This window comes from Tiliqua scincoides, chromosome 3, assembly GCF_035046505.1.
Source record: "Tiliqua scincoides isolate rTilSci1 chromosome 3, rTilSci1.hap2, whole genome shotgun sequence".
NCBI classification, from domain to species: Eukaryota; Metazoa; Chordata; class Lepidosauria; order Squamata; family Scincidae; genus Tiliqua; species Tiliqua scincoides.
This window is the reverse complement of record NC_089823.1, coordinates 225,015,704-225,028,450: the sequence shown is the minus strand read 5'-3', so window position 1 is coordinate 225,028,450 and position 12,747 is coordinate 225,015,704. Positions and strand designations below refer to the sequence as shown.

Below are 12,747 nucleotides of genomic sequence, written 5' to 3'. Positions count from 1 at the left end.
AAGTTCAAATTGTAACCCCTTCCAGTTCTCTTCTGGTACTGGGGTGGCCTATTCTATTAGTGTGCCACTGTGCTGTTATGTTGTTTATGATGCTGCCATCAGAAGGACGCTTCTGCTGGCAGTATAAAGTTGATTAAGTATTAAATGAAGTAATTAATTTTGCTGTGTTTTGCTATTTAGCATAAGTGTGTTTTCGTTTGTATTTTCTTTTATTTTCTACCATGTATAGTAACCTGCTTATCAAGTATGTACAAGAAAGTTAAAGAAATTTGCAAATGCAGGAGCAAGGTGATTTAAGTGAATAATTTTTAAAATAATGGAAAAATAATAACCTCAACGTGCCAAAGTCAAACAAGCAGCACTATGCATTCACAAAGTACAAAAGGAATAAGTTTGGGTGAGTTTGTTTTGATCTGTATGTTCTATTTCTTATAAGTTCATTTGTCTGCTCGCAATAACAGAGGCTTGTATGTAAACCAAAGGTTTTTATGATCTAAGTTCTGTGTTGAAGTTCTAGGGAATAAGCCAAAAGTTTCTGAGAAGCTAGCCAAGATCGCTCAGCGAAAAGAAAAAAAAATGGGTTCCTTTTATTTCAAAGGTTAAACTAAAGCCTGCAAAGCCAGCCATATGGAAAAGAGTGAAATGTTTTCAGTTTTTGATATCTTGTTAGAACTGATTCTTTTTCAGGTAAACCAAGTGCTTATGTTTGAGGAAATAATCACGAAGCTTGAGAGCTATCAATTTATAATAAACTACTACCTGCACACAAAGAAAAAAAATGAAATGGACTTTGTGACTTTGTTTGGAAAGAAGGATTACTAAAACAGTTAATGTCCTATGGAGCAATACTTTGAACTTTTCCAACGAACTATTTTAAAACATGGACTTTTCCAAATGATTTCTTAATGGACTCTTTCTTTAATGATTACAACTGTGTTTGTAGTCTGTTCTGATGTGATGTTTTGAAATGTTTTTTACTGTTCCAACATTTTTCACATTTCATATTTCATAATTGTTCATTATGTTGATTTGTATTATGTTTTACAATGTTGTTGTTTTCTTATTGATAGATGAATGTGTAAGAATTAAGCTGTATGTAGAATGCCTGAAGTGTAACCAAACTGTTATTGTTTAATTCTAATCGCTCAAAAGAGCAATGAGAGGAAATAAGCAAAGAAGACATAAACGTGGTTAACCTCTTGCTCACCTATCACACCTAAGTTGAAAGAGGTGGTAAAATCCAAAGACACTGCAAGTGTGAGTAAATGTAGGTAAAGAAGAAGCTCTTAAGACGTGTTTCCCTATTTCCCAGAGAGAAGTGTTTTGCAGGACATTCCTTATTGGTTGAGTGTGAGTAAAGTAATTAAGGTCTAGCTGTAGTAAGACATAACTAGTATAACCTAAGTTTTAAAAAGTTAAGCTATACAAAGGTATGAGTTTCTTTTCATAAAGTCCTATAAGGTTTTTTCTAAGGTTAGTAAACACAGAGTATCTCTACAAAAGTTTCATATAGCTTTAGTTAGGTACACTATTCACAAATAAAGTGGTCTGTCCTTAGTATTATTTAAAGTTAAAAGAATGGATTTGCAAAGTCTAAAGTACTTCTTTTACAGAATATTACTCTTTTAAAGAGTTGTATAGTGTGCATTTGAGCATTGTGTCGGCCATAAGCTAGCTTCTAACTGAGGCACTGATCTAAGACAACTTATGTCTGAAGAGACTTAGGTTGGCTTGGATAACAAGGCCTTTGAAGTAAGTAGCCATGGATGCGCAGCATCAGGTGACACGGATGCTCGTTGCATGAGCAAAATCTGCATAGTCTAACAAATGTAGAAGTACTACGAACTCAAATATTAAAATTACATATTGATTCACTAAGAATATTGCACTTTATGCAAGGAAACGTGTTTAAACACATATCTCAGTTACTGCTATCAATAGCAGCTTTGCATGTTACAAAAGACTTCCTAAAAGTTGCGTTGTATTCTTTAAGCTACACCATTGATATAGCAACTCTCTTTCTTGCTATAGTTTCTGTCATCATGACAGGTTCTCTTTCATAATTAGTCTCCCAAGTATCAAGAATGTACCTTTCCAAAGCAATGCAAGACACTAGAGTTAGTAAGGCTTCAATACCAAAGAGTTAAGATGTACTTAGGAAAGTGTAGTTAAAACTCATTGTTTTAGTTAAATATACATACAGCTGCATACAAAGGCCTAGCAAAGGAGTTCAACCAAACACGTATGTCCCTAAATCAGTAGTATAAAAGTGTGACCAAGATAAACACCGAGATGTTTATTTTGGTCAAGAAAAAAACGAAGGATTGTTAGAAATTTTAGGGGTTAACCTAACTTCTCTCAGAGGAGGAACATTAGGAAAAAACATGACTCGTGTTTTCTGTTAAAAACAAGGTAGAAAATGTCCAGATGACCTGCAGAGAAAAACATGTGTGTCATAGCTTTCCCAAAAGGAACATTCCAGGGTGTTGTGAAATCAAAGTTGCAGGCCAGAACTTCCATACATGGCTCCCAGTCAGGGCTAGAACCATGCACCAGTATGCCAAATAAGGAGAGGGAAGTGACATGTATATCACATGGGTCACTTGTTGTCCATAGAGTACAAGTACTGGAGTTTTAGGTGTGGTTGGAGGAAGAAATCAAAGATCCACCATGGGGTAACTTAGAACCTGTATCCCTCCAAATCTATTCTTAATCTGTAAATAGCATGTAAATAAATTTTCTATATGCTTATAAAGAAGTCTATGTCTGCTTAGCAATTTGACCCAGAGACCAAGTCCCAAAAATCTCTCTATCAAGACTAAAAAGTTTCCTAAGAGACTTTCTAGTCCCCAAACCAGAGAAAGGAGAATACAGGCCAGTACAGGACCTTAGGGCAGTCAACAAGGTCACAAAGACAATTCACCCAGTAGTGGCCAACCTCTATGTGATCCTGAGCCTGTGCATTTCCCCACAAAGTCAGCCCTTGTTTGCATTCTCCTGGGAGGACCCTGACACAGGTGTCAAGCGTCAGTACACATGGACACGCCTAGTTCAAGAGTTCAAGAACTCCCCTATGCTTTTTGAAGAAGCCCTAGTCCAAGATCTCCAGGTCTTCACACCCCGGGAAGGCACTGTGGTGTTACAGTACATGGAAGACATCCTCATGGCTTCCCACATGCGGGAAGAATGTCTCCAAGCAACCCAAGAGGTTCTGCAGACACTCTGGGAAGAAGCTGGTTACAAAGTGTCCCGAAAGAAGGCCCAGATCTGCGAACAACAAGTTACCTACTTAGAAGGAATAACAAGCTTTTGCAAAGTATGGGTTGCCGACTTTTCTGCTCTAGCAAAACCCCTCTATCTTGCCATCCAAGAGAAGGAAGCTGACCCCTTCCAGTAGAAAAAAGAACAGCAAGACACATCCAGACCAGACCTGAAGGATGAACCCCTCCTGAATGCTGATCTCATCCTCTTTACAGATGGAAGTTCTGCTATAGAGGAAGAAGTAAAAAAGCTAGATACGCAGTGGTAACAGAATGGCCCAAAGCCTGGCCTACCAGAATTGAAAAGGCTACAGAGGTCACCAAGATGCTCCTGAGAGAACATGCAGCTTTTCATCTGCAGAGTTCTGAAAAAGGATGAACTAAACACTGAAAGCCAGTATTGGTAAGATGTAGCAGGAAATTGGATTATCCTAGATCACTCTGTTGCCTCCCCCACACATAGTATTGAACTGATTCCGTTTGAAATAATGTATGGGAGACCACCTCCCATATAGAAAGAGATAGGTAGAGAAAAAGTCACACAGAAATAGCCCAGGAACCATAGCTTTAAGGAAAGCTCCTTAATATCATTCATAGATATATAGGTAGAATAGACTCCTCATAGGTAGCTTGTGCACAGCTTCCAGCCAAGAGATCAGGTTTGGATCAAAGATTGGAGAGAAGAAGCCCTAAAACCCAAATGACTGTTTTATTAACCTCTCCAACTGTTTTGTCATGTTCCGGAGCAAATGCAGCTATAGGCACCTGAACTGTCAGTCAGGACAAAGACAAACCCCTCCACCTGTAAGAACACCAGACTGGCACACACAGTTGCTGACAAGCCCTCCGTTCCACCTGATGATTTCACAGAGACAAAGCAGATCAGTCAACGCACGACAGAAGCTTTGAGGATCGTCTGAAGACAACACCCTATGCGTCAGTCACACCCTGGACGCTGACTGACCCACGGGCAACATATGACATATTTAGAAGGACTTTACCAACAACATTGGTCACCCCACCAATGACTTTGAACTTTGTGACACTACAGAACTTTGTGACTACAAAACTAAAGCTACTCCATGAAGAAGCCACGTTTTGGACATTACAAAGAACTGAACTAACAATGAACAAACAGACTATGAAATTTTGGGATTAGATAACATCATGACTCCCAAATAACATGGTAAAAACAAGTTTTCATTATAATCTTTTGTTTTATAGTGATAAGTATATAATGCTGTTAATGCAAATGTTTGGTTTATTGTATACATGCGCCTGCTTGAATCTTAGCCCTATAACAAATGCATGAATTGATTAGAAAGGATAAAAGTAATTTTTCAGACAGGATTTCTCATATCTTTCGCAATCAGTCTGATCAAAAAGGCGGGAATGATGCAAGGTGTTATCAGTAGAAGTTATGGTATAGAATGCTTACCTGAAATGTAAAAACAGCATGGTTTTTGATCTCTCTCTCTAAATGTCCAAGCAAGTTCAACTTGAGTCTCACAAGCATTTGGCTGGGATTGGGCAACCTGCCACAATCTGTTCTCTTAGAACAATATTGATACATTTGAATGAAGTCTTTGTCTTCAGAGCACAGAAAAAAAAATCTAGCAGTTTGAAATTCGGCTTGAAGTTTTAACATTGCTTTAACGTTCAGTTTGAAGACTTTTAGAGCACTAAGCTGAGCACACACATGCTAGAAAGCACATATTCACACCAGCTCTCATAGAAGAACACTAGTAAGCTTAGCTTTTATATTTCTTTGTTTTTCATTTTGAAATCAGTTTTGGGGTACACATAAGTGTGACTAACAAATAGTAATGTTTTAACTGAGTTTTAGTGGACTAACTGCATTCTAGAGTTTAAAAAGACATGATAAGAACATAAGAACATAAGAACAGCCCCACTGGATCAGGCCATAGGCCCATCTAGTCCAGCTTCCTGTATCTCACAGCGGCCCACCAAATGCCCCAGGGAGCACACCAGATAACAAGAGACCTCATCCTGGTGCCCTCCCCTACATCTGGCATTCTGACTTAACCCATTTCTAAAATCAGGAGGTTGCGCATACACATCATGGCTTGTACCCCATAATGGATTTTTCCTCCAGAAGGATTTCAAAGCACTTCCGGATTAACACATTGCAAAGGTCAGATTCCCAGAGAAAATCATTTCACAGCAGTTTTTAGATGAACACACACACCGTGACGTCAATAGCAAGTATGTTGCATTTCACAGGTTGCCTTACGAAGGCCACAGAACATCATTCGATGGTTATGGATGAGGTCAGGTTTGTGTGCAGTGCCATTGGCTAACTGCTGGGGGTATATTGTATATGATGGATGTATGAGGTGGCCTGTTATAAAACAAAGGATGTTTTGAACCCACCAATGAATTGTCTCCAAATGTGTTTCAAGGAGGGAACCCCAGATTGTAATAAAAGTCAGCTAAAGGAGGCGTTACACGCTTCTCTTCCCACTTCTGGTGCAAGCAGTTTCCTTACAGGCTTCTCTCCTTCACACTTCCTATGCTCACAGTCTCCTTTGGGGCTTCTCTTCTTCACACTTCCTATGCTCACAGTCTCCTTTGGGGACGTGGATGGATTTACAATCTTTTGCTGATGGATTTACAATAAAAGCCTGGATCTGATCACTTTTGTCTACTGAGTTTGCTTTGGTACCTGGGATTACAGTGCAACATCTGAGATCTCTTGTAACATCTAGGATCCCTTGTAACATCTTGGTTTTTGCACCTTGCAACAACAGCATAGCCTCTTTAGTGAATGGTTCAAGCAGCTTCCTCATGAGGAAGCTGCTTGAACCATTCACTAATGAGGCTATACTATATCTCCAAAACTAGACGTGAAAGGGCAAAATGGATGCCATTTTTGGAATCAGCACCCCAAATTCATATCAAACCACCATAAAGTTTGGGAAAAACTTTTCTGACCCTCAATTTTGTAGGCCTGTGTAGTCAATGGGGCTTATTCCTGGATATGTGTTGGAAGGATTGCAACACAATCTACCTGGACCTGCCTGAACCTGCAGTGCGGAGGCACTGCAGTTGGCACTGGAAAGGATCTCTGCTGAGCTAAACTTCCTTGTAAGTAAACATAAAAGAAGAAGGGCGTTGCTTAATAAAAACAGTGTTGCAGTAAGAACAAACCCCTGTGTGTCCATAAATGTGTTCCTAAATAGGAGAGCTTCTGTATATGGATTGCTGTAAGGGCGCAATCCAAAAGCGCCCTTGGGCCGACGCAAGTCCCTTGCGCCAGCCCAGGAGGGTCGCAAACGTGCCGCCTCTTTGAGAGGAAGCCAGGCCAGCGCTCAGAGAAACACTGGCCTGCGGAGGCTGACACAAGCCTTCGCGCCAGCTTCCTCCTTGAGTCTTGCATTGGCCCGGCTGGACCAATGCAAGGAGAAAAGGTAGGCGGAGGGAGGCAGGGAGGAGGCAAGAGGTTCCTAGGTGGGGGGCAAGAGGTTCCTGGGTGGGGGGGCAGGCAGGCGGTGGGCAGCCCCAGGGGCTTGCTGCCTGGTGTAAAAGGAATGGAGCTAGTGAACCAGAAACCAGCCTTACCTCCACCCCACTCTCTTCACCACCAGCTGAAATGATTAACAGCAATCATCGGTCAGTGGGGCCTGCTTGTAAAACCCAGCTGGTATTGCGTCCTACAGACATTGTTTTACATATCCCTCGTTATGATGCATTTCTTTGGACTAACAAGCCAAGAATTTTGAACTCCCTATCGCAGCTGCTGAATCATGAACTTCATTCTGAGGAGTTATTGGAATTTTTTTTCTTCCCAACCCGTCTGAATTTTAAACGACTTTTTTTTTTTTTTTATCTTTTAGCTCTGTTCACATTTCTAATAAGTTGCTCAACATCAGATCTCATTTGAGATCTTGCAATATTATTATCCAGAGAGTATTTAAACAAGCTGGACCTCGGATGAAATTCAAAAGGAAAGTCACAAAGACTCCAAAGCCACCTTCCTGCTCTTCTCTCTCTTTTCCAGCTGTAAAATAGATATGGAACAACTAACTAGTTTGAATAGAATCCATTCTCCCAATGTTTCAATTGGCACAATGTTTTTTGTGCTACAGAAATAGATGGAAAAATCACAGAATCCACTCAGAAAACAATCTCTAGAGTTTCACCTACAGAGCCAGAGATGGATTGTTCCATTTCAAGCTCGGATGGTCTATTCACGGCTCCAGCTCACTCATTTTCAGCTTCTTTTGACGTCAGCATTGACAGCTCTGCTCAGCATCTTTCCTCTTCATCTGTGCGATTTTCCCCTGCCACCTACGTCTCTCCCACTTCTTGTGATGTAGTGAGAGCCGTTTCTGACCCTGATTTTACCAAGCATGTTGTTGTTCCGGAGAAGCTTAACGATCTTTTGATTACCACCTTAATTTCAGCTGCTCCAGCACGGGCCGAAATGACAGATGAACTTAAAGCAAACTCAAGGGCTGTTGCAAATTCTCTCAATACTGATGATTATGTCCTCTGCATGCCCAGGCCAGCACAGCCATCCGCAAATTGCTTGGTAGCTCCTGATAAGGGGCCTCTATCTCAGAGTGCATTATATCAGGATCATGGTTTTCCCCTGCCTGTTAAGGAAATCCCTGACTCCTGTCCAGGTGCCATTTTTTCTAACGACCCTCATTTCAATAACTTTACTAGTTTTTTTTTTATCTAACAATTCCAAACCCTCAACTGCCGCTGTAGGTTCTGAGACTTCCTCCTATAGCAGCCTGGATCTTGCTCAAAGGGGTCTCCTCTCTATTAAGTCTCCTATGGGCCCTCCTTCTTCCCTGCAGGGACAACCTTCCATGTCTCCAGCCCCTTCCTCTGTTTTGACTAATGATGCCCTTGTTCTATGTGATGTCCCTGCCTCCCTAGATGTACAGGAGGAGATTTGTAGGAGCAATAGTGTGGTGGATTCCTCACCCTCTTCTGATCCTCTCCTCTTTCTGTCTATTCATCTCAGGCTGTGGTGACGGCATCTGGCCTGGATGCCTTTGAAAGGGGATTGGACACGTTTCTGGAGGAAAAATCCATTATGGGTTACAAGCCATGATGTATATGTGCAACCTCCTGATTTTAGAAATGGGCTATGTCAGAATGCCAGATGCAAGGGAGGGCACCAGGATGCAGGTCTCTTGTTATCTGGTGTGCTCCCTGGGGCATTTGGTGGGCCACTGTGAGATACAGGAAGCTGGACTAGATGGGCCTATGGCCTGATCCAGTGGGGCTGTTCTTATGTTCTTATGTAAGCAGCAAAATAGTGCTATAAATAGCATAATTACACTGTTTTTTAAAATATACATATGGAAGGCATAGGTAATGAAAGCCTCTCCCTCCCTGCAGGCCAAGAAACTGGCAAAAGGGAACTTAAGGTTAAGGGAGGCTATTCCTGGCACAAATCAGAAGCTGCTTAGCACTGGTACGCTGGCCAAACTAAACAGGGAGAGAATAACATAGGCTGAACCTGCAAAGACAATGTGTCCAGTTTAAAAGACATGGGGGCCCTGAGAAGTGTTTATAGTACTTTGTCAGTCCACACCTAACAAGCTGAAGCAGCAGTTGTTTAATTAGAACAACAAAAGCCACACATGAAGTCAGGATAAAACACAGGAGGGGAACATAGAAAACACAGGATGTCATGTGGATGCTCGACAGAACGTGAGCAAACAGAGTGGCAATCTCAGAATAAACACTAGACTGGAAGCTCCCCCATAGATGGGCAGCCCATCCTATCTTGCACTGGAACAGGCAGTTCGAGTGGCCTGTGCTGTATCCAGCGCAAGGTAAGTGGCAGCTGGAGCATAACTGAGGTTAAGGGATATTTGTCCCCTTAACCTGAGTCATGCCCCAGCCACTCGTATGGGGCTTCTTGGATCTGTGCCAACAAAATAGCTGGAGCAAATCCAAGCACCCCATGCAACACCAAGCTGGTTAGGATTTGGCTTGCTGAGCCACAGCCAGTTCCACCCCTCCTCCCAGGCCCAATCCTACCCATTCCGTCCTTCCCACACCCAAAATCGCCCCTTCCCCACCTCCAAACCGCCCTCCTGCCACCCTCACTCACCCCCTGCGCAGGCCTCCCTTGGCTGGCATGGACTCACCCTCTCCAGGTCTGAATCTGGCACCAACAGAGCAGCGTACGTGCTTGCACCAGCTGAGTCAGCTCAAAAGTAGTTGCAAATGTGCTTCAGTGCTGCTGCTGAAAATCCCTATGACACCTATGTTCATGACACCTTTGGGCTGGTGCAGGAGGCCTGTGCCAACCAATCAATGACTCGGGCTTGTGTTGTAATTCCTTTGGCTGCTCCCTGAACTTTTGAGAATAATTTGTACCTGTGTTGTTGGATGAGTTGCAAGAGAAGCAGTCGCTGTGGTGCTTTGCTGAGCTTTGTTGCTCTCTCCAGTAGAAGGCGAGAGCCAACCTCAGTTGCCTCCTCAGCTTGCTGGGTCTGGGAAGATAATGCTGTTTACCTGCAGCTGGGTGAACATAACATAAGAACAGCCCCACTGGATCAGGCCACAGGCCCATCTAGTCCAGCTTCCTGTATCTCACAGCAGCCCACCAAATGCCCCAGGGAGCACACCAGATAACAAGAGACCTCAAGCTGGTGCCCTCCCTTGCATCTGGCATTCTGACATCGCCCATTTCTAAAATCAGGAGGTTGTATATACACATCATGGCTTGTACCCCATAATGGATTTTTCCTCCAGAAACTTGTCCAATCCCCTTTTAAAGGCATCCAGGCCAGATGCCATCACCACATCCTGTGGCAAAGAGTTCCACAGACCAACCACACGCTGAGTAAAGAAATATTTTCTTTTGTCTGTTCTAACTCTCCCAACACTCAATTTTAGTGGACGTCCTCTGGTTCTGGTGTTATGTGAGAGTGTAAAGAGCATCTCTCTATCCACTCTGTCCTGTTGGCAACCTTCAGTCTCGAAAGACTATGGTATTGCGCTCTGAAAGATGGTTCTGGAACAGCGTCTAGTGTGGCTGAAAAGGCCAATTCAGGAGTGACAATCCCTTCCACACTGGGAGCAAGTGCAGTCTGTCCCTGGTCTGTCTCCCTGGCTATGGGCCTTCCTTCTTTGCCTCTTAGCCTCAAACTGTTGGCCAAGTGTCTCTTCAAACTGGGAAAGGCCATGCTGCACAGCCTGCCTCCAAGCAGGTTGCTCAGAGGCCAGGGTTTCCCACCTGTTGAGGTCCACTCCTAAGGCCTTCAGATCCCTCTTGCAGATGTCCTTGTATCGCAGCTGTGGTCTACCTGTAGGGCGCTTTCCTTGCACGAGTTCTCCATAGAGGAGATTCTTTGGGATCCGACCATCGCCCATTCTCACGACATGACCGAGCCAACGCAGGCGTCTCTGTTTCAGCAGTGCATACATGCTAGGGATTCCAGCACGTATTGGAACATGCTAGGAACACGTATTGGAACATGCTAGGGATTCCAGCACGTACTCCAGCAGCATGGAATCCATGCTAGGGATTCCAGCACACTCTGTCCATCCCCTGCATAATTTTGTATGTCTCAATCATGTCCCCCCTCAGACGTCTCTTTTCTAGGCTGAAGAGGACCAAACGCTGTAGCCTTTCCTCTTAAGGAAGGTGCCCCAGCCCCTTAATCATCTTAGTCGCTCTCTTTTGCACCTTTTCCATTTCCACTAAGTCCTTTTTGAGATGTGGCGACCAGAACTGGACACAATACTCCAGGTGTGACCTTACCATCGATTTGTACAACGGCATTATAATATTAGCCGTTTTGTTCTCATTGCCTTTTCCAGAAGACGTTTTTCAGAGGAGAGGTTATCTTGTTGCTCCAGAGATGTTATCTAAATGACACTCTTGCCTCAGCAAGGTCTTTGATCTCCAATCACTGGGATGACAATAAGGCAGCGGTTCCCAAACTGAACTGTGGCTCCCTGGGGAGCCACAGAAACCAGCCAGCTAGTGGAGCTGTGGAATCCTCATGAAAAATACACTGCCCTATAAAATGCATAGGATTGTAGTCCTAATGGGGAGCTGCAGCCAGTGGCCCAATAGGTCAAGGGGGTTGCCAGTTGAAACAGTTTGGGAACCACTGCACCACAATAGCCGATCGTACAGGTCCAGTCTAGCTTCACACAAGTCCCTTGTGCATGGTGACTCTCCTTCCCCTGCTGTAATCCTTGCTTGGCTTCAAATCAAATCACATGAAGTTCCAGGAACACCCAGTGGCCAATTGCTGCTGCTGCTGAAACCCCCTATGACTTTCATGGCAATCTGCACCAGGCATTATAACAGGGCGAGAAGAGCCCTGGTACAGAAGCAGCATTCCATAACAGGGTCGCCAACTGCTTTGATGGCAGGGCTCCTCGGTCTTTTTTGCAACTGTAGGATGAAATTTCCCCTAGCACTGCATCCTCATGCTGGAAAAAGCATCATCAAACGCATTTTTGCTTCTCACACAGCACCCTACTGCCTGTTTAAAACACAGAGGTCCTTGTTTGGTGGGGGTGGGTGGGGTGAGGAGTTATTGCAGTACTACCCAGAGCAGGAAGTGGAGGTTAAGAAATACTGAAGTGAGAAACAAGAAAACAGTTGTGGTTCTCACACTTTTAGCACTGGGACCCACTTTTTAGAATGAGAATCTGTCAGGGCTCACTGGAAATAATGCCATGACCAGAAGTTTCATAATCAAGCAGGAAAATTTTTAACAATCCTAGGCTGCAATCCTACCCAAAATTAAGTCCCATTTACTATCATTGTTAAAAGAATATACATAGTAGTTTGTTAAAAGTACAGGTCTGTAACATTTCCCCAAATACAGTCACATACTGTGGTAGCATCAAACCTAACATATTAAAAATAAAATGTTGAAATGAATGGGGACCCACCTGAAATTGGCTCGTGTGGTTCCCAACCCACAGTTTGAGAAACACTGGAGTACTGTATCATCTAAGCACAGCAGAAATAGGATAGTGTTTGGAACCACCCTGTTCCAATGGCAACAGACATCACGTCCTCATTAAGATCTGTTGCCAGCACTGCTGTAAATTCCATTCTGATGGAAGTCCCAGATTACTGTCTTGGGAGCTGAGAAACAATTTTCAGCTATCGCTGCCTGTTGCTGATAAAGTTTCCTCTTTGTCTTACTTTTGCTGCTCCCCTGAGGTTGGTTGCTTCCAGTCTCCACCAGCTATTCACAATAGCACTATTTTCCTTTTGTTTTGGAAAGGTGTGACACGAAGGGGAATTCAACAGGTGAAGCTTTTATTAATTATTATTATTATTATTATTATTATTATTATTATTATTATTATTATTATTATTATTAACAGTATTTATATACCGCTTTTCAACTAAAAGTTCACAAAGCAGTTTACAGAGAAAAATCAAATAACTAAATGGCTCCCTGTCCCAAAAAGGCTCACAATCTAAAAAGATGCAAATGAATACCAGCAGACAGCCACT

The 12,747-nt window shown here is 43.1% G+C and overlaps 1 protein-coding gene across 1 annotated transcript in view; it reads right to left on the bottom strand.

Annotated features, from left to right (window-relative positions):
• The window catches only part of GPR160 (G protein-coupled receptor 160), a 59,131-nt gene extending 46,922 nt beyond the window's left edge, over positions 1-12,209 (bottom strand). Inside the window, exon 1 of the mRNA XM_066621787.1 lies at positions 12,171-12,209. The gene's annotated coding sequence lies outside the window, so the exon portion shown is untranslated. The remainder of the gene's footprint in view (positions 1-12,170) is intronic.
• Positions 12,210-12,747: the final 538 nt, after the last annotated feature.